Source organism: Lactuca saligna, chromosome 8 (assembly GCF_052625555.1).
Source record: "Lactuca saligna cultivar CGN05327 chromosome 8, ASM5262555v1, whole genome shotgun sequence".
Classification (NCBI taxonomy): domain Eukaryota; kingdom Viridiplantae; phylum Streptophyta; class Magnoliopsida; order Asterales; family Asteraceae; genus Lactuca; species Lactuca saligna.
This window is the reverse complement of record NC_136424.1, coordinates 189,950,006-189,973,307: the sequence shown is the minus strand read 5'-3', so window position 1 is coordinate 189,973,307 and position 23,302 is coordinate 189,950,006.

Below are 23,302 nucleotides of genomic sequence, written 5' to 3'. Positions count from 1 at the left end.
TTTCATTATGTGTATGCCTTGTATGATTTCTATGTTTATTTACATACTTTTATGTGTTTATGGTGTTGAAACTAGTCAAAAGGACCCAAAAATAGAGATCTGCATTATGATGCATGAAACAAGTGCTAAAACATATCATTATACATAAGTCACTATTAGAAAAATAACCAAGTAGTTTAGATGAACCTCTTGGGCTAAAAATCACATTTTTGGACTAAAAATGCTAAAAATATGAAATTTAAGGGCTCAAAATGTAAAAATACAAATTCTGAAGGTTGATATGTTTCAAAACAGATTCATAAAGGGATTTTCCAAAAATGTACACTTTGGAATGATTGAAATGTAAACTTTTAAGCTTAATGGGCTAAAAATGAACTTTTCGGCCCAATAAGGCCCAATATGCGAAAATTTGAAAGTTGAGGGGTTGAAAATGCATTTTTCTGTAAAAGAGGGGACTACTAGTGCCCCAAGTCCATTTCAAAGGTTAAAAATGCTTTTTTAAATTTAAAAGGAACCAAGGATGCAAAGATTTTTCTATTTTGGGCCGAAAGTGTAAAATTTGTGAAATTGAGGGTTCCAGCCGAAAAAGTTTCATTTTGAGGGACTAAAACTGTTTTTCAATAAGCTTTGGGCTGAAAAATACTTTTCTACAAGTTTTGATACTAAAGTGTCAAGAAAAATGGCTTAAGGACTAAAATATAAATTATTATATATAAGGGGTCCAAAAGTGTAAATTCATCCAAAAAGAAGGATCCGAAAAATGTAAAAGACTAATGTCTTAAACAATAAACCCGACACGATGAAATACTAGTACCTCGATTATCGGCGAAATACAATTCACCATCAACACCAAAAATCGTTATCAAACGAATTGACTCGGTCTCGAATCAATAAGAAACCCGAAACTACTAACGCGATGATACTTCAATACACACATGGAAATCTCGGAAACTCAATACACACGCGGGAATACACCAGACGTCAATACACCGTCCTTAGACCCAAAAGTTTCAAATCATGCTTGTTGGGCCTAGCTAGCCCAATCACACGATCTTTAGGCCCGAAGGAAATTTTGCTTACATGTAGTTGGGTCTAATACGACTTAATTCCGTGTAAAAGGACTTTCAAGGGCAAACGTGCTGCTGGTCCCCAAGGGTCCTTCGGTACTGCTAGCAAAGTCGAGAATTCACCAATGCGAGTCGGGCTAAGGGTCCTTTGCATTCACGATAGTCTTGAACGACGTAGGGAAATATCGGGGCTTCGCACCCTCTTTTTCCCCTCGGTAGTGGGACTACATGAGTTCGGGTGGTTGGGTTAAGTGAATAGTTTGAGCGACACCTAAGGGATCATTTGTACCATTGTCAACTGGTCGTTTTCATTAATGGACATTACAACAATTCACAATCCACAATTAATCCAACATCTTCGGAGCTCAACGAATACACCTGTCGCAACGAAATTACAAAACATAAACTAATTAAAGCAAAGTGATAGGAAAACGTCGGGTTTTCCTAGGTTTTTCAATTAATACACCTACAAACTAGATACCGAGTTTTACAAATCGTACTCTTACATGTATGGAAACAAACAAGCATACTTACGGATCTTCACACCTTTTACAATATACTAGTTTCAGAAAATATCGGATTTTCTGGTGGTTTTCAAAACAATACAAAACATTGGATTTCAAACATTACTTATGAACTCACCAACATTTCATATGTTGACGTTTTTCAAAATACTTGTATTCTCAGGTAACAGATAAAGTGTACTCTATGACGTTTTGCTGTTATTTAATTAGTATCGAACAATTTACTTTTGGGCATGTAATATTATGGAACAATGTAATGAATGTAAACACTATCAGTTGTAATATTCCAATGCTTGGCGATGAATGATGTTATGTTTCATGTATATTCATTGTGATGGTATTCAATTGAGTCACAACAGCCCCCGGACGTTTCCGCCGTCTGCTTCGGGGGTGTGACAGGTTGGTATCAGAGCTCTGTTTATAGTGAACTAGCATATCTAACCATACATTGATATGCAACTATAAACCAAAAGAGGGACTAACATAACTCTGAACAAAACAAGTAAAATACAACAATAAAACACCTTTGCTTGCATTAGGAACAAGGAACATAACACTGAACCAAACAAGATAATGCTAGTATCTCGGTTAAATCAGGACTGTTTTTAGTGGTACGACGGAGTGGATGTAGCCTGATCAACTACATTCCCTCCAAAGTATAACTAACACACGTTCTGAGAAGATCGTGATAGCTAGGGAACCTAAAACTATACCCCTTATCAACAAAAAGAGAGCGTCTGTTTAGCGTAAATCATAGTCATGAGAGTGACGATAGTTTATACTTTCCCCCAGTCGTCATGCAGGAAGATCAGCAGTGTATCCAGTTCCATCAAGTCCTAGTGGCTCACGGGATGCTTGAGGATGAACCAGAAGGGAATCTGTAGGAAGCACACGACGTCGGACATGACGAATACATAGACACCAACTACGAGTTTGGAGAGACCGACGATGACGTCGAGGAAGGGCAAGACCGGGACAAGGATCACGTCACGTCGTGTGTGGGTGAGGCGCCACCAGACCACCCCGCCCCACCAATGAACCCCCCAAGGGAGAACCGTTCCCCCGAAGCTGAGATCGCCTCATTGCAACAACATTTGTACGATATGGAGGCCCGGGCAGTGCGAGCTGAGCATGAGAGGGATGAATTTATTGGAGACATGACGGAGATAGCTCAGTTGCTGGCACAACATTTCGGCATATGACCCCGCAACTACGTAGGGTGCAGCTCATCGCGACTAGGGATAGACTTGTCTTAGTAGGTCATTAGGAACTATGCTATGTACCTCAACTCTATGTTTAAGTGACTACACTACTCATAAAGCCGTTATGCTGTCGAACTAGTGTCACTCATGTATGCTCTTACGAGCAAATTTTCATGTATCAAATGCGGATAATATTAGTAAATTTTATGTGCTTTGCTATGATATTACAAATTGCTATGTGTTAAGAATCTATGATTGTATGCTAAATGGTAAGAGTGTTTAAGTTCGCATCATACACCTAGTCAGTAGGGTCGCAACCTTCCAGAAACCCCCAAACACTCAAAGTCTTTCCGTTTCATGACAGAAAGATGCCTCGCCGAGCTACTCGCAGGAACCCCGAACCAATCCCACCCGAAGTTGACTCCACTGCATTCCAGGCGGCCGTGTCTGCTGCGGTCACCACAGCTATGGCACAACTTCACCGAGGGAACAACGGAGAAGGCAACGGGAAAGGGTTCGGGAGTTCGAAAAACGGGATGAATCAAGGAACCACCAAAACATGTACCTACAAGGACTTCACAAACGCCAAACCACAAACTTTTAACGGCACTGGAGGAGTGATCACTCTGAAGCGATGGATCGAGAAGGTGGAATCGGTATTCGAGATATGTGATTGTCCTGAGGAGATGAAAGTGAAGTTCACAGCTTGCACTCTGGTCGACCAAGTGCTCACTTGGTGGAACAGACACGTGGAAGCCATGACACTCCCTGTAGCCAACTCTATGCTGTGGTCGGAAATGAAGGAAATGTTGATGGCTGAATACTATCCACGCAGTGAGATTCAGAAAATGGAGCAGGAGCTGTGGAACCTCACTGTGCAGAATGCGAATATCAATGCCTACATATCGAGATTTAGTGAACTATCTCTGTTGTGCCCGGGTATGATCACCTCGGAAAGAAAGAAGATTGATCGATTCATTTGGGGACTAACATCACCAATCCATGGAAACGTGATAGCTGCAAATCCTGAAACATTCGACAGTGCTAAAGATTGGCGAAGAAGTTGTATGACCAAAACAACAAAAAGGGTGAGAAGCCAGCGGAGATTGAGGGCAAAAAGGAAGGTGATGGCAAGAAAGGGAAGAACAACAAGGGGAAGGGGCGTTAGGGCCCCGAGACCTCTAAGAAGTAGCAGACAGTGATAGTTAATGCTGCCACCGCACCAGTTCCAGCCACACCACATGCTCCAGCCTCAGCGGCTTCAAATGCTCCCAGACCTTATTCCGGTAATCTTCCCAAGTGCAACAAGTGCGGTTTCCATCACAATGGAGAATTCAAGGACTTACAGTGCACCAGTTGTAATCGAAGAGGACACACGTCGAGGAACTGTAGGACTTACCCTCCCTAGAACCAACAATAGGGAAACAGCAACAACAACAACAACAACAACACCCGCAACAACAACAACATCACTACCGGCGGCAATAATGCAGGGCCTAGCCACACCTGCTTCCGGTGTGGGAGGACTGGGCATTTCCGTCGAGACTACCCTAACAACAACAATCCCGGAAATGGAGGAACAGGAAGGATGCTGACCATGCGTCAGGGAGAAGCAATTCAGGACCCCGCAGTTGTGACCGGTACGTTTCTCCTAAACCACACCTATGCATGCATCCTGTTTGACACCGGAGCGGAACGAAGTTTCGTAAGTAATAAGTTTAAGCATTTATTAAAACAACAACCCTGGAAGCTCAATGACACCTTTACGATGGAAATGGCCAATGGGAAGACCGAATCCACCGGGGAAATCTACATCGGATGTACCCTAACCCTAAATCAATACGTCTTTCGAATAGACTTGATGCCCGTATCAATTAGGAGTTTCGATGTGATTATTGGCATGGACTGGTTAAGCCCCCACCATGCTGAAATTATGTGTCACGAGAAGGCCGTTCGCCTTCGCCTTCCTAATCATGAAACCCTAGTACTTTACGGAGACAAACCTAGCATGAACCTCCGCCTCGTCTCGTGCATCAAGGCACAAAAACATCTACGAAAGAACAATTTGGCGTTCCTAGCTCACATAGTGGATAAAACCAAGGAAGAGGTTAACGTTCAAGACATTCCCATAGCATGTGAGTTCCCAGATGTGTTTCCTGAAGATCTTCCAGGAGTACCCCCGGAAAGACAAGTGGAGTTCCGAATTGACCTCGTTCCAGGAGAAACTCCTCTCGCTAAATCACCCTATCGGCTAGCTCCTGCTGAAATGCAGGAATTTTCTAGCCAACTCAGCGAACTCTTGGATAAGGGACTCATCCGCCCTAGTTACTCGCCATGGGGAGCTCCATTCCTCTTTGTCAAAAAGAAGGACGGATCTTTTAGAATGTGCATCGATTACAGAGAATTAAACAAACTCAATGTTAAAAATCGCTACCCACTCTCGTGAATCGATGATCTATTTGACCAGCTCCAAGGAGCTAGTTATTTTTCCAAGATAGATCTACGGTCCGGATACCACCAACTCAAAGTCCGAGAAGAGGATATTCCGAAAACCGCTTTCCGAACTCGCTACGGACATTATGAATTTGTTGTAATGCCCTTCGGTCTAATAAATGCCCCTGTCGCATTTATGGACCTAATGAACCGAATCTGTCGACCATTCCTCGACAACTTTGTCATTGTTTTCATCGATGACATCCTCGTCTATTCTCGAAGCAAGGAAGAGCATGGCCAACATCTCCGACAAGTCCTAGAAACTCTGCGATCGGAAAAGCTATATGCAAAACTCTCCAAGTGTGAGTTCTGGCTCCGGAGTGTGAACTTCTTAGGGCATGTAGTCAGCCAAGATAGAATCCATTTGAATCCATCTAAAGTCAAAGCTGTTGAAGAATGGGCAATCCCGACAACACCTACAGAAATCCGTCAGTTCTTGGGTCTAGCAGGCTACTATAGGAGATTCATTCAAAACTTCTCTAAGATTGCCAAGCCACTTACCTCGCTTACACAAAAGGGCATACCATTTAGATGGACGGACAAACAAGAGGTCGCATTCCGAACCCTGAAACAAGCTCTTTGTAGTGTCCCGGTACTATCGCTACCGGAGGGAATGGAAGATTTCGTGGTCTACTGTCACTCGTCAAATCAGGGCTTAGGTTGCGTTCTCATGCAGCGTGGAAGGGTGATAGCTTACACATCTCGCCAACTAAAGATGCACGAAGTAAATTATACGACCCATGACCTGGAATTGGGAGCCGTGGTCTTCGCCCTGAAAATTTGGAGGCACTACCTGTATGGTACGAAGTGCACCATCTTCACAGACCACAAGAGTCTCCAGCACATCTTGAACCAGAAAGAGTTGAACATGAGACAACGAAGATGGGTTGAATTGTTAAACGATTACGAGTGTGAAATCAAGTACCACCCGGGCAAGGCCAACATGGTAGCCGACGCATTAAGTCGGAAGGAGTACTCAAATCGTCGTACGAAAACTCTCTCTATAACCATTCAATCTCACCTAGTCACCCAAATTGCGGTAGCCCAGTCGGAGGCCATGAAAGCGGAAAATAGGGAAAGCGAAGCGTTGCGCGGAATGGAGAAGAACCTAGAGGCAAAGGAGAATGGAGTATACTATTTCATGAACCGTATTTGGGTCCCTAAACTTGGAGGATTTAGGGAGTTAGTTATGAAGGAAGCTCACAAGACGCGATACTCCATTCATCCTAGCTCAGACAAGATGTATTTGGATATTAAACAACACTATTGGTGGCCTAACATGAAGGCGGAAATTGCTACCTATGTTAGTAAGTGCCTTACGTGTGCCAAGGTAAAGGTGGAATACCAGAAGCCCTCAGGGTTATTACAGCAACCGGTAATTCCTGAGTGGAAATGGGAGGGGATTTCTATGGATTTTGTGACCAAGCTACCCAAAACGTCGGATGGACTAGACACCATATGGGTAATAATCGACCGACTGACGAAATCTGCCCATTTCCTGCCAATAAAAGAATCCTACAAGATGGAGAGATTGACACGTTTATACATTCGAGAAATCGTGAGACTCCACGGAGTGCCAGTATCTATTATCTCGGATAGGGACGATAGGTTCACTTCACGTTTTTGGAAATCACTCCATAAGGCATTGGGAACTCATCTCGACATGAGCACCGCTTATCATCCACAAACGGATGGTCAAAGCGAACGAACCATTCAAATGCTGTAAGACATGCTCTGCGCATGCGTAATAGACTTTGGGAAGTCTTGGGATACCCACTTACCTTTAGTCGAATTCTCGTATAACAATAGTTATCATTCGAGCATCAAGGTGGCTCCTTTCGAAGCACTGTACGGGCATAAGTGTAGATCACCGTTATGTTGGGCTGAGGTGGGTTATACCCAACTAGCAAAAACACATACGTCGGACAAAGCACTAACGGGACCGGAGATCATTCGTGAAACCACGGAAAAGATCGTCCAAATCAGAGCTCGATTACAAGCATCGCGCGACCGACAAAAGAGCTACACCGATAAACGGCGAAGGCACTTAGAATTTCAGGTCGGTGATCGAGTACTGTTGAAAGTTTTGCCCTGGAAAGGGGTTATTCGTTTCGGAAAACGGGGAAAACTGAACCCACGATACGTTGGACCTTTCGAGATCGTCGCTCGAATAGGCCCAGTGGCGTATAAGCTGCAGCTACCCGCAGAGCTAAACAATGTTCACCCCGTGTTCCATGTCTCTAATCTAAAGAAGTGTCTATCGGATGAAACACTCGTCATTCCCCTTGACGAAATCGAAATCAACGAGAATCTCCTGTTCGTGGAAGAACCGATTGAAATCATGGACAGGGAGGTGAAGCGTACTAAGCAAACCCGCATCCCGATCGTGAAGGTACGGTGGAACGCAAAGACTAGGCCAGAATTCACATGGTAGCGCGAAAAACAAATGAAGCAAAAGTACCCTCACCTATTCTAGCATTCTCAAATCTAGCCTTCAAACAGAATTTCGGGACGAAATTCCCTCTAACGGGGGGATGATGTCACAACTAGAAATTTTGTGTCATGTAATCTCTACACTCAAGTATAATGAAGAATCAAAAACTTAAAGAGCATGTATGATGCTTACTCTATGACATCTAATTTTCAAACAAATACACCATACAAGTGCTACAAATGGTCAACAAGCAATTGGAAACCCTAGAAGTTCTGGTTAGGTCCATTTTGGACTAGGACTTCCTTATTGGACTCATTGGGCCAATAAGCCTCCAATTTGACTATCATGGGATTAGAACCTTCAAATGGGCTCTAATTGGACCCACATCCATTTATTTCAACATTTTGGGCCATATTGGGCCTAGAATGAAATAAATTAAAAACTATGAACCATGATTAACCTAAACTAGCCCAACAAAGTGTAAAAATCATATTATATTTATTTGGGACTAAAAATCATCCAACTTAACTTCTATATGGGCTTAGGGACAATAAAGCCCAAAAACCTTTTTCCTTACCAAATTCTCGGCCCAAGGCCCAAATCCAAGAAGAAAGGGGGGTGACTTCTTCATGCCACCTCACTTATGTCCCACATATTTCCATGCATGGACCAACATGCATCTATGTATGTCAACTCAACCCTTTCTCTCCTCTTTCTTCTTGTCTCTTCTGATTCCAACACACACACACACATTTTCATCACCTTTCACATATCAACACTCTCCAAAAACACCTCCACTCTCTTCACTAAATTTTGAAGATTCAAGGGCATTGAAGGAGGTTTTCCACAAAAAAATCACCATCCAAGGTAAGGTTATACTTAAAACTATGACCTAGATTCTTTGATCTATCAAACATCTCGTCTTAACTCATAAGAAATCACGATCTTGCATCCTAGAACCACCTCAAGGCCGAGATCTTCATCAAAGTGTGCTAAGGCCGAAAATCACCTCATTTTTCTTCCATCTTTTCTCCAAAACCGACACCACACCCAAGGTGAGCTTCATACCCCCTTATTTTCGGTTTTTATAAGTTTTGTGGGGGGGGGGAATACAAGCAAATGTGTAGATCTATCATTATGTGTATGCCTTGTATGTTTTCTATGTTTATTTACATACTTTTATGTGTTTATGGTGTTGAAACTAGTCAAAAGGACCCAAAAATAGAGATTTGCATTATGATGCATGAAACAAGTGCTAAAACATATCATTATACATAAGTCACTATTAGAAAAATAACCAAGTAGTTTAGATGAACCTCTTGGGCTAAAAATCACATTTTTGGACTAAAAATGCTAAAAATATGAAATTTAAGGGCTCAAAATGTAAAAATACAAATTCTGAAGGTTGATATGTGTCAAAACAGATTCATAAAGGGATTTTCCAAAAATGTACACTTTGTAATGATTGAAATGTAAACTTTTAAGCTTAATGGGCTAAAAATGAACTTTTCAGCCCAATAAGGCCCAATATGCGAAAATTTGAAAGTTAAGGGGTTGAAAATGCATTATTCTGTAAGACAGGGCACTACTAGTGCCCCAAGTCCATTTCAAAGGTTAAAAATGCTTTTTTAAATTTAAAAGGAACTAAGAATGCAAAGATTTTTCTATTTTGGCCGAAAGTGTAAAATTTGCGAAATTGAGGGTTCCAGCCGAAAAAGTTTCATTTTGAGGGACTAAAACTGTTTTTCAATAAGCTTTGGGCTGAAAAATACTTTTCTACAAGTTTTGATACTAAAGTGTCAAGAAAAATGGCTTAAGGACTAAAATATAAATTATTATATATAAGGGGTCCAAAAGTGTAAATTCATCCAAAAAGAAGGGTCTGAAAAATGTAAAAGACTAATGTCTTAAACAATAAACCCGACACGATGAAATACTAGTACCTCGATTATCGGAGAAACACAATTCACCATCAACACCAAAATCGTTATCAAACGAATTGATTCGGTCTCGAATCAATAACAAACCCGAAACTACTAATGCGATGATACTTCAATACACACATGAAAATCTCAGAAACTCAATACACATGCGGGAATACACTAGACGTCGATACACCATCCTTGGACCCAAAAGTTTCAAATCATGCTTGTTGGGCCTAGCTAGCCCAATGACATGATCTTTAGGCCCGAAGGAAATTTTGCTTACATGTAGTTGGGTCTAATACGACTTAATTCCGTGTAAAAGGACTTTCAATGGCAAACGTGCTGCTGGTCCCCAAGGGTCCTTCGGTACTGCTAGCAAAGTCGAGAATTCACCAATGCGAGTCGGGCTAAGGGTCCTTCACATTCACGATAGTCTTGAACGACGTAGGGAAATACCGGGGCTTCGCACCCTCTTTTTCCCCTCGGTTGTGGGGCTACATGAGTCCGGGTGGTTGGGTTAAGTGAATAGTGCGAGCGATGTGACATCCCCAAAATCACGGCCAAAAAAGACCGATTTTGTTTATGCTTTATAATAATCAGAGTACTTCATTTTATAAAAAGGTTGCGGAATTTGTTCCCAGAAAAACACGATAAATACGTTATTAAAACATTTTCGAAGAAACGTATTTTTATTTATCTTAAAACGTTTGGGATGTCATCGTTAATACAGAAACATAAGCATAAACAGAACTTACATTTATTTACACTAGTGATCTACATCTCTTTAAATCTCTTAGTGTAAAGTGACTTCATATCAACACCTGTGATATACATAAACTGAGTGCGTCAGGTTGGGAAACCTGGTGAGTACATAGGGTTTTCAACCCACAATAATATAATTCTTATGTTTAATCATCAAACAATTAACCCCATTACCCATCCCCGTTATCTTCTTTACTCTTAAGGATTTAACCTAAGAGTCGTCTATCCTGCATTTGTTTATTCCGAAGTCCCTTACTTCCAGGGTTATAGGACTGGCACTAAATCCATAGCTGCCGATGTTAGTTCGTAAAGCACTAATTCCATAGCTGCTATATCCTACTCATCGGGTACTAAATCCATAGCTACCAGCGTTCAACAGGTACTAAGTCCATAGCTACCAATTCTTACAGGTACTAAATCCATAGCTACCAGCGTCTAACTAATAGGTACTAAGTCCATAGCTACCAATTTCTAACAGGTACTAAATCCATAGCTACCAACGTCTGACATGTACTAAGTCCATAGCTACCGGTGTTTGTCCCATAGGCACTAAGTCTATAGCTGCCAATGTATACTCACATCATCTTCTATCTCTCATCATCTATCTACCCATCATCATACCCCACATATTTGTATATATAAAATACGTATACAGTTTAAATCCTTTAAAACATGTATAAAACGTTCATCCAACATAGACAGCAAGTATTCAGATAATATGCATACATAGCACGTAGTTTATATTAAATACTTCATATCTATGTGTAAGATGAAAGGGACTATGCACTCACCTGATTAGGTGGTGATTCCGAACTCAGACAGCACTTCGTTATCTCAAAACAATTTTCCTCGACAAAACCTAGTATCAATACCAGTAGGGTTTAGTTTTTAACGTTAACCACGACTAATTAATAGTCTAGCTATTATTACTATTATATAAGCGTTAAATAACTCTCAATATAACTCATAATAATAGCCCAAATAATTATTTTAAGGTCCTAATAATGTTACTATAATTAAATAAAAGCTATATTAAATATAGTATAGGCATAACTCACTTACAATGGGTTTTTATTAAAAACCGGGCTTCGTTGGAGCAGCGTTTCCGAGCCGAAAGCTTTTCTTCTCGGAGCCGTCGGGCGCTCCGGGGCTTTCTTCTCGTGATAGGGAGGTTCCGTAGACTTGGGAGGGGTTTAGGGAGGCTAGAGAGAAGTTAGAGAGAGAAAGAGAGGCTTATGGTGTGAAGAAAATATGAGGAGTTCACCCTTGTATTTATAGGAGTTTTATCGTAAAGTAGCCTCTAAGCTTCGTCCGTAACTTTTGCATACGAGCTCCGTTTTTGTCTGTCTTTTTACCGTTGAGATCCTATTAATGAGATCTTCAACTTTCGTTTAGACCTCGTTAGCTAATTCTCATTCTATCTCGGATTTACAAAATTGTATCGAATTCGTCGCGCTCGAAAAGTAGGGACTAAGCTTCGTCCATAACTTTCGCATACGAGCTCCATTTTTGTCTGTCTTTTTACCGTTGAGTTCCTATTAATTAGATCTTCAACTATCATTTAGACCTCGTTGGCTAATTCTCAATCTATTTCGGATTTACAAAACTGTATCGAATTCAACGCGCTCGAAAAGTAGCGACTAAGCTTCGTCTATATCTATCTCATACTATCTCCGTTTTCGACGTTCTTTATATCCATACGTAGGTAAAAATAATATCTACAACTTTCATTTTGGCTCCGTCAGCTAATTCTCGACCGATCATAAATTTAACAGTATGAGGCGTTTAGACTGTTAAATGACCGCGAAGAATTCGTAACTCTTTCATACGAACTCCGTTTTCGTCCATCCTTTTACTGTTGAGTTCCTATTATTGAGATCTTTAACTCTCATTTAGGTCGCGTAAGCCAAAAACCGCTCGAAGTAAAATTCGAGTTTCGGGTTGTACACTACTAAGCTGAAACTTTGAAAAATCATAACTTCCTCATACCAAGTCAGATTTGGGCGTTCTTTTTATGGATTTTCTCATTAGATTTGGGCGTTCTTTTTATGGATTTTCTCATTTTAACATACTCTACGACTTTGGTTTAGATAACTAAGGCTAAAAAGTCTTCTATCATAAATTCACTTTTTACGCTTCCCGGTGTCGTGCCGGTTTTGCCGTAAAACTTCGACGGGCCATAACTTCTTCGTTATAACTCAAATTTCGGCGTTCTTTATATGTACGGAAACCTTGTGACATATACTATAACTTGGTTAAAATTATTTATTCTAAATAATCTTTTGCCAAAAAGTCGTTTTCGACACATATTGCCTCTAAATTGACTTGCCCGGATCTACGGGCGTTACAATTATCTCCCCCTTAGGATGATTACGTCCCGGAATCATCAACGAAACAGGGCTCGTATAATGACTCCATACGTCATCTCTTCATCCTAGGTAATAATTATAACTTCTATATTCCTTCAAGTCTATCTCTTAGACTCATTGACTGTAAGCAGTACTCGATCGTGCACCTGCTCTCTACCTCAGGCTAGACTTCAAATTATGACCTATCATCATGTGATGCACGTTTAGACTTAGGTCTCTTAGAGTTAAATTCTAAAATAGACTATGCCTTCCTTCATGTTCTAATGTGATATAATCACACTTTAACATGTAGCGTTTCTGGCTACCAACTTCTTTAACAACGAACGTGATACTTCTATTGATCGCTTTGATTTCAATTGTTTGGTTTTTCTCGGACGCTACATCGAACTTGGTTCCCTGAACCACGCAACATACTCATCGTAGTCGGACTCAATTCGGTACGACCACTAGGGTCGGAAATTAACAATCTTTTTAGTCATTATCGAAACGATGGTAATGACATACTTGAAAAAAAAACAGAATCAGTTACTAGCTTCTTGGTAATCCTTGTGACTTTCCCTGATCCAAGTGTGAGTCATGTGCTTCCGGTAGTATAGGCCTCTACTACCATTCACACCTACTCATACTCGTCCCAAGTATCGTCTCGCAGTTTCCCAAGTCACCATGCAGCAAATCACACAACAATTTCACACACCATATAACAAAACGAAGATTTCATTATTTCTCGAAACCATTACATAGGTGTTCAAGTTCACCCTAGACTATGCCTCTACTAGACTACATCGTACGAAACTATGGCTACTGCATAATCCGATCTTCGGGTAAGAAGTCCTCATTCTTGATTCCTTGCATGGTTCTCTGCCTCGTCAAGGATCATGTGAAATGCCCTCGGCCTTGGTGGCATTTCTGGTCTTGCTGCTTTATTTTTCCTTGGGCAGTCTCTGGACATATGCCCCTTGCCTCCACATCCGTAACATACTTTGTCATTATGCGTGCAGTCTTTGGAATAGTGACCAGTCCTCCCACACTTGTAACAAGTCACTTCTTCGTTGCACTTTCCACCATGCTTCTTCTTGCATCTATCACACCATTTTGCTTCACCTCCATCTGCTCCTCCAAGCTTTGAGAATTTGCTTTCCTTGTTCGGCCTCGAAGATCCTTCAAACTTCCGCTTCTCTCCTACCTTATCTTTTTCTAGACCTTTTTCTCTTATCTGGGCCTCTACGTTCTTAGCTGCCCTAACAGCTGCTTTCAAAGTAGTTGCCATTTTGACCATTGGGCCAAAGTCAATGGGCAGTCCGTTAGCAAACCTATCAATCTTGGAGAGTTCAGTAGGCACCAAGTAGGGGAATAGCTTCATCCTTTCGGTGAATGCGGTGGCATACTCGTCAATACTCATCTTCCCTTTCTTCAGGTTCTGAAACTCGTTGTTTAGGTCTATCAGATCTACCTCCGAGCAGTACTGCATTTTCAACTACTCCAAAAACTCTTCCCACGACATCCTTAAGGCTTCTCCTTGTGGCATCGTATCTGCCAATAGCTTCCACCAGCTCAAGACTCCAGCTTTCAGTTGTCTTATTGCGAAGACAGTCTTCTGTTTCTCATTACAGCTGCAGCTCTCAAACACCATCTCCATCTCAGAGATCCAATCCATAATCTCAACCGGCTTCGGGCTTCCTGAGAGACTTGGGGGTTTCGCACCCAAGAAATTCTTGTATATCCGCCCATCCTTGTTGTTTCTCCCTTCAGGGCCATCCCTTTGCTCACCTTGAGTCCCTACTTGACTCACTTGGCGGCTGTAGTTCCCTTCCTCTGATTGCTTGGGAACTGGCTCTGTCGGTTCAACATGTACGGTAGGTTCATCCCTATTCAACATTTGTCTCATTTCTTCCCTTTGTTCAGCCAACATAGCCCGAATCATGGCTTGAACTCCAGCCATGGTGACTGGATCAGGCACAACTTCTTCTACAACAGGTATTTGCTGAACCACTGGGGGTTGGTTCCTGTTCCCATTTGCGTTTACGTTTCCGCTACGGGTTCTTGCCATCTTGATCTATACACCGAATAAGGTGAATCTAGATCTTAATTTAGGATTGACGTCTTAAATCATCCTTATCACCCCGAAACGTTTATATGATAGTTCTAATATCGTAGTTAAACGCTTAGAATCCTAAACATATAAGGCTTCCAGATCCGGTCGGCAACAGACCATAGATCCGAACAAATAACAACATATCATGCACAAAGCATTTAGCACATAAAAGCAATTTAGGCATCATTCCTAAAATAAGCTAGTGCTCACACCTGACAATCATCGCTTAGCATTCTAAGTTTAAGTCTAGAAATAAATCCATATTCCTAGTTCGCTTAAACTAATGCTCTGATACCAACTGTGACATCCCCAAAATCACGGCCAAAAAAGACCGATTTTGTTTATGCTTTATAAAAATCAGAGTACTTCATTTTATAAAAAGGTTGCGGAATTTGTTCCCAGAAAAACACGATAAATACGTTATTAAAACATTTTCGAAGAAACGTATTTTTATTCATCTTAAAACGTTTGGGATGTCATCGTTAATACAGAAACATAAGCATAAACAGAACTTACATTTATTTACACTAGTGATCTACATCTCTTTAAATCTCTCAGTGTAAAGTGACTTCATATCAACACCTGTGATATACATAAACTGAGTGGGTCAGGTTGGGAAACCTGGTGAGTACATAGGGTTTTCAACCCACAATAATATAATTGTTATGTTTAATCATCAAACAATTAACCCCATTACCCATCCCCGTTATCTTCTTTACTCTTAAGGATTTAACCTAAGAGTCTTCTATCATGCATTTGTTTATTCTGAAGTCCCTTACTTCCAGGGTTATAGGACTGGCACTAAATCCATAACTGCCGATGTTAGTTCTTAAAGCACTAATTCCACAGCTGCTATATCCTTCTCATCGAGGACTAAATCCATAGCTACCAGCGTTCAACAGGTACTAATTCCATAGCTACCAATTCCTACAGGTAGTAAATCCATAGCTACCAGCGTCTAACTAATAGGTACTAAGTCTATAGCTACCAATTTCTAACAGGTACTAAATCCATAGCTACCAACGTCTGACATGTACTAAGTCCATAGCTACCGGTGTTTGTCCCATAGGCACTAAGTCTATAGCTGCCAATGTATACTCACATCATCTTCTATCTCTCATCATCTATCTACCCATCATCATACCCCACATATTCGTATATATAAAATACGTATACAGTTTAAATCCTTTAAAACATGTATAAAACGTTCATCCAACATAGACAGCAAGTATTCAGATAATATGCACACATAGCACGTAGTTTATATTAAATACTTCATATCTATGTGTAAGATGAAAGGGACTATGCACTCACCTGATTAGGTGGTGATTCCGAACTCAGACAACACTTCGTTATCTCAAAACAATTTTCCTCGACAAAACCTAGTATCAATACCACTAGGGTTTAGTTTTTAACGTTAACCACGACTAATTAATAGTCTAGCTATTATTACTATTATATAAGCGTTAAATAACTCTCAATATAACTCATAATAATAGCCCAAATAATTATTTTAAGGTCCTAATAATGTTACTATAATTAAATAAAAGCTATATTAAATATAGTATAGGCATAACTCACTTACAATGGGTTTTTATTAAAAACTGGGCTTCGTTGGAGCAGCGTTTCCGAGCCGAAAGCTTTTCTTCTCGGAGCCGTCGGGCGCTCCGGGGCTTTCTTCTCGTGATAGGGAGGTTCTGTAGACTTGGGAGGGGTTTAGGGAGGCTAGAGAGAAGTTAGAGAGAGAAAGAGAGGCTTATGGTGTGAAGAAAATATGAGGAGTTCACCCTTGTATTTATAGGAGTTTTATCGTAAAGTAGCCTCTAAGCTTCGTCCGTAACTTTTGCATACGAGCTCCGTTTTTGTCTGTCTTTTTACCGTTGAGATCCTATTAATGAGATCTTCAACTTTCGTTTAGACCTCGTTAGCTAATTCTCATTCTATCTCGGATTTACAAAATTGTATCGAATTCGCCGCGCTCGAAAAGTAGGGACTAAGCTTCGTCCATAACTTTCGCATACGAGCTCCATTTTTGTCTGTCTTTTTACCGTTGAGTTCCTATTAATTAGATCTTCAACTATCATTTAGACCTCGTTGGCTAATTCTCAATCTATTTCGGATTTACAAAACTGTATCGAATTCAACGCGCTCGAAAAGTAGCGACTAAGCTTCGTCTATATCTATCTCATACTATCTCCGTTTTCGACGTTCTTTATATCCATACGTAGGTAAAAATAATATCTACAACTTTCATTTTGGCTCCGTCAGCTAATTCTCGACCGATCATAAATTTAACAGTATGAGGCGTTTAGACTGTTAAATGACCGCGAAGAATTCGTAACTCTTTCATACGAACTCCGTTTTCGTCCATCTTTTTACTGTTGAGTTCCTATTATTGAGATATTTAACTCTCATTTAGGTCGCGTAAGCCAAAAACCGCTCGAACTAAAATTCGAGTTTCGGGCTGTACACTACTAAGCTGAAACTTTGAAAAATCATAACTTCCTCATACGAAGTCAGATTTGGGCGTTCTTTTTACGGATTTTCTCATTTTAACATACTCTACGACTTTGGTTTAGATAACTAAGGCTAAAAAGTCTTCTATCGTAAATTCACTTTTTACGCTTCCCGGTGCCGTGCCGGTTTTGCCGTAAAACTTCGACGAGCAATAACTTCTTCGTTATAACTCAGATTTCGGCGTTCATTATATGTACGGAAACCTTGTGACATATACTATAACTTGGTTAAAATTATTTATTCTAAATAATCTTTTGCCGAAAAGTCGTTTTCGACCCATATTGCCTCTAAATTGACTTGCCCGGATCTACGGGCGTTACAAGCGACACCTAACGGATCATTTGTACGGGTGTCAACTGGTCGTTTTCATTAATGTACATTACAACAATTCACAATCCACAATTAATCCAACGTCTCCGTAGCTCAACGAGTACACCTGTCGCAACGAAATTACAAAACATAAACTAATTAAAGCAAAGTGATAGGAAAACATCAGGTTTTCCTAGGTTTTTCAATTAATACACCTACAACCTACATACCGAGTTTTACAAATCGTACTCTTACATTTATGGAAACAAACAAGCATACTTACGGATCTTCACACCTTTTACACTATACTAGTTTAAGAAAATATCGGATTTTCTGGTGGTTTTCAAAACAATACAAAACATTGGATTTCAAACATTACTTATGAACTCACCAACATTTCATATGTTAACGTTTTTCAAAATACTTGTATTCTCAGGTAACAGATAAAGTGAAGGAAGAATTGTACTCTATGACGTTTTGCTGTTATTTAATTAGTATCGAACAATTTACTTTTGGACATGTAATATTATGGAACAATGTAATGAATGTAAACACTATCAGTTGTAATATTCCAATGCTTGGTGATGAATGATGTTATGTTTCATGTATATTCATTGTGATGGTATTCAATTGAGTCACAACAGCCCCCGGACGTTTCCGCCGTCTGGTTCGGGGGTGTGACATATTCGATGTGCCGATAAACCACACATGCTCCACCGAACTATGACAAACATTGAGTCACCCTTTGCTACCTTTGCTTAGAATCATTTAGTGTGTCGGTAAACCACACACGCTCCACTAACGTCTTCGCAAGGGCACAAAGTGTAATTTCATGGAATTGCATTAATTCACTTTGCCTAAGTAACTAAGATTGGGAATTTGAAAAACATTTAGTTACTTTTGTACTTCATCATACTTATAATGGAAGGTTTCGTCGTATCCTACCCGTTCGGCTAACGACCCTCCACTAGTCAAGAGTACGGTGGGTAAGAGTGGATACCCATTCAATCGCCATATTATAGGCAATTTCCTTAAACACCCCTTATAGACCAGCTTCGTGAATGAGGCCTACTAACGGTAAGACTGACTTTTACTGATACATATATATAATGTTAGACTTTTAATGTTATATATAGTATAGGGTGTATTTTACACTTTTAAAATACTAGGTGGTCAAATTTAACAATTATACTTTTAATTCAATTAAATTGTAAACCTAAACTTTTATGGATTTATTAAACCTCTTTTAATTATAAACCTTAATTAATTAATAAAACCACAAGGGTGTGATTTGAACTTTTCAAAACATTACTAGGGTTTTAGAATTTAACATTCCTAATTAAACCTTTTAATCAACTTTTAAATTCCAAAACTTGAGGGCAAGTTTTGAAACATTTCAAAACATTAGGGTTAGAATTTAAATATACATCATAATTAAACTTTTAATCAAAATTTAAATTCCAAAACTTGAGGGAAACTTTTGAAACCTTTTTCAAAACATGAGGGTTTTAACTATTTAAATTTCAAAACAACAAAACTTTTGAGTTCAAATTTAAACTATAAAACCTAAAGGGGAAAATATGAAACTTTTCATAACACAAGGATCAAATAACAAATAATCTAAATTAACATTTAATTACAAAATTATCCATATATGATTTATTTAATGATTTATTGCAAAACAATTTACCAATTTAATCAAAATAATTAATCAATTTCACATAAGGAAACAAATACTTTATTAATTGATAAATATCTTCAATTAGATCAAGAATATACTCAAATATATCAAAAAAAACGGATTTATATTGATCTAATATGATAAGGCAAGTATCCTCAAGCAAAAACAGCAAGAAATCCCGTTTTTCCCTCTTTCTGACAGACTGACTCGTCGAGTCAGGCATGGACTCGTCGAGTCAGCATGGACTCGGCGAGTTCATCTATAGACTCGGCGAGTTCAGCCCCAGAATCCCAAAATTTTGATTTTTAAGCTTGGGCAAACAAACAAATCATCAATACAATAGAAACCAATCATGGCTTTGATACCACTGATGGGTTTTGGTCATAAGAACATCCTATGTGCTCACACAAACCCTAATGCTCGGATCTAGGTTTCTCTATTGTACATGAAAGTTATCTAAGACTATAAACCCTAGATCTAGCATATGATAATCAATATAACATATCATTAGGGTTTAGATATTACCTTGATTGTTATGTAGCAATAACAATCACAATTCCTTCTTGTAATGACTTTAGAAAGCTTAGAGTCACAAATGTCACTCCCCTAATGGTTCACAAACACCAAGAGCAATAGGATGAAGAGGAGAGAGGATGGAGGCTGCCCAAAAATGTGTGAAACCCTAGAAGGATGCTTAGCCACGTTTTTGGGTCATAAGGGATCTATATATATAAGAGGCTATTAGGGTTATCTAACAAGGAAACCCTAAATTGGATGCTTAACCCTAAGCAACCCATGGACTTCATTCCTTAAGGCCTTGGACGATTTCCTCATGGGCTTTCCCATAGAATTCGTCCACTCCTTAATACAAGGAAATCCATAGCCCAAATTGCAATTATCTTATAATTACAATTCCAATCCCTTAAGTTTAATTAATCTCTTTTAGTCACAAAACTAATTACCAATTAATTCTTGACTAATATTAATTTAAACAATATGATTTCTCCTTTAATATATTATTCTCGTAATATATTAATAAATCATATTTAATCCTTTCTCTCCATATTTCATCCTATCAAGTTGCTTTGGTCAAGGCAACCCAAAAGTACCATGCACCATCGGGTTAAGTACATACCAAAATAGTTATGGACTTAGACACTAATCCAACATCCTTTCCCTTTCCTTACCAAGGAGATCCACTTGGGTGCCTTGACACTACCACAAGTGCCACAATGCTTGCTCATTACTGCACCATTCCCTTATAGCATATCCTCCATCTCATGCACCACACATGCTCTGTATCCGCTCGCAGGGACTCTTGAGTCCATGCACTACCCTCCACTAATCACGATTAATACCCGGGGCCAGACCTTCTGATGCTATCACATCGCGACATACTCAAACCATTCCATCATACCGATCTATCAACACATACAGAGTCTTCAGCAAGACTGGACCGCCTTACCAGGCCTTCAGCACATCTGGACCACTCTCAGAACCTTCAGCAGGTCTGGACCGCCCTCCAGGGCCTTCAGCCTGACTGGACCGTTCTCTGAGCCTTCAGCCTTATTGGTACGCCCACCGTCCTTCAGTCTATCCGGACCGCTCAACTAGCATTTATCATCTCTCATTATCCCTCCAGGAAAACTCTCCAACGCATACTGTTCTAGCCCTCTAGGGTTTCCGAACTCTGTCTCCATCCTACATACTCAATCCCGGCCCGATCCCAGGCCTTCCATAATCAATCACCCTGGGTCTGCATCGCGCCCCATCTGTCTGACACTTGCTCATACCAGCCTACACTGGGCTGACATAACCACTGTTGAATCCCAACAGCTAAACACCCTCTCATGCTTACCAATCTTCTGGAGAATTTTCCAATTTCCCCCCACTTAGAGCACTGACTATCAACCACTGGTCACCATCACCGACCTCCCTCGACACCCTACACAACACAAAACCTTACATGCAAACTGATTCCCACTAGAACGACCAACCTTCCTAAAATTACATAACAACACTTATCATCTCAGACTCGAAAGAAACCCGACCTTCAGCTAACCACTCCTCAGACTACAGATGCTACTTGACATTCAGACCAAAAGCCAGATTTCCCACTACTAATCCTCATGAAAGATAACCAACGGAATTCCCAACACCACACCCATAACCCTACCACAACCCTCAAAGAACAACAAAAACAATAGCAAAAATCACACAACGAGACTAGCAGATAAACAAGACTCCATAATAATCACAAAATAACAAGACATCAATAAAGAAACATACCCGCAGCTGCATCCGGTACTGCCCTGACCTCCTCTGCTGTAAACTGAAAAGCACGACCCTGAGCCCTTAGGGGCTCTGCTCCACCCTGACCTCCACTCGCAATCCTCAAAGTGGCCGGTGCTGGAGCCTGCACTGGTCCTGCAGCAAACTGTGGACAGTTAACTCTCAAGTGTCCAACCTGATGGAAATGATAACAAATCCTTAAATCCCGAACCAGGGCTGTCTGTCAACAATCCCTCATATAGTTCCCCATCCTTTCCACACTTGCAACAAGCACCACCGGACCTACATACTCCGGTGTGACCCTTCCCACACTTTCCACAAGTGCGGCTGCTGTGATCTCCCAATCCAGAATCAACGGTCTTGCATCGTTTCGGCACCGGCTGCGACGGTGTCGGGGCCTGCCTCTTCTCTCTCAACTGCAACTCAATCTCGAACTCACACCGCCTGGCGGCCTCCTGCAACTCTAATAAGGTCTCGCACCTCTGCATAGACACGAACTGCCTGATATCCCTCTTGAGCATACTTAGATATCGGGACATCTGAGCATGCTCCGAAGCGAACTCAGGGCAAAACATCGCCCTGTCAGTGAACATCCTGGTGATCTCCGTCACCGACTCCAAATCCTGCTTCAGCTCCAGGAACTCCTGAGCCAACCACTCTTTCTTTCTCTCTCTCTCTCACGGAACATAACGAGTGTTAAATATCTCCCGAAACTGGTCCCAAGAAACCACAACCCTCTGCGCATCCGAATATGACCCCGTGGTAAATCTCCACCAATCCTTCGCCCCAAGCCTCAACAGGTTCAGAGCACACCTCACCCTCTGATCAGCAGGGCATGAACACATGAAGAAAAACCCCTATACGTCTGACAACCATCTCATAGAAACAACCGAGTCCTGAACTCCATCAAAGGTAGGGAGCTTCGTATTATCGAAGTCCCGATACTGAAAACCTCTATCGGCTCCTCCCCCTGCTGCTGCTACAGCCGCTGTACCTGCCGCGACAGCCGTCTCTGTGAGAGCCACATATCGCTCATCAAAATACTCAACCATGGCGGTCTTGATCGACCTAAACAGTTCCGACATCTCAGCCCGGAACAATGCAGCAACCTCGTCATGCAGGATCTTACGAATCCTAGCATCCAACTTGTCTGTGCTCATCTGACCAATAACCTCGGGCGATACTGACCCACCCTGACCACCCTCTCCTGCTCCCGATCCTGACCCAGATCCGCTCCCAGCATGCCTCGTAACAACTATACTGGAAAACACCGCAAGATCTCAGATACTTTCCACTATCCCGGGAACCAACCCCCAACCCAACCCTAGAGGTTGTGGCTTATTTGATATGCGTATGGGTCCTATGCTTTCAGTAGTACGGGCCCATACTACCTTCAACACCTACCCATATTTATATCAATTATCACCACAACACCCTAGTGAAGAACATACATAACAAGAACTCAACCCTCACTCTTAGGAGAACACTGGAAATCTCCCACAGAGGAAACCCTAGGCTAGCAGGCATCATAAATCAGGCAACATTATCATGAAATCCTGAAGATCCCTAGCCTAGTACTAGCATGATGTTCTATCATAACTCAAAAAAAACCAAATATCATGTATGATATTTTGG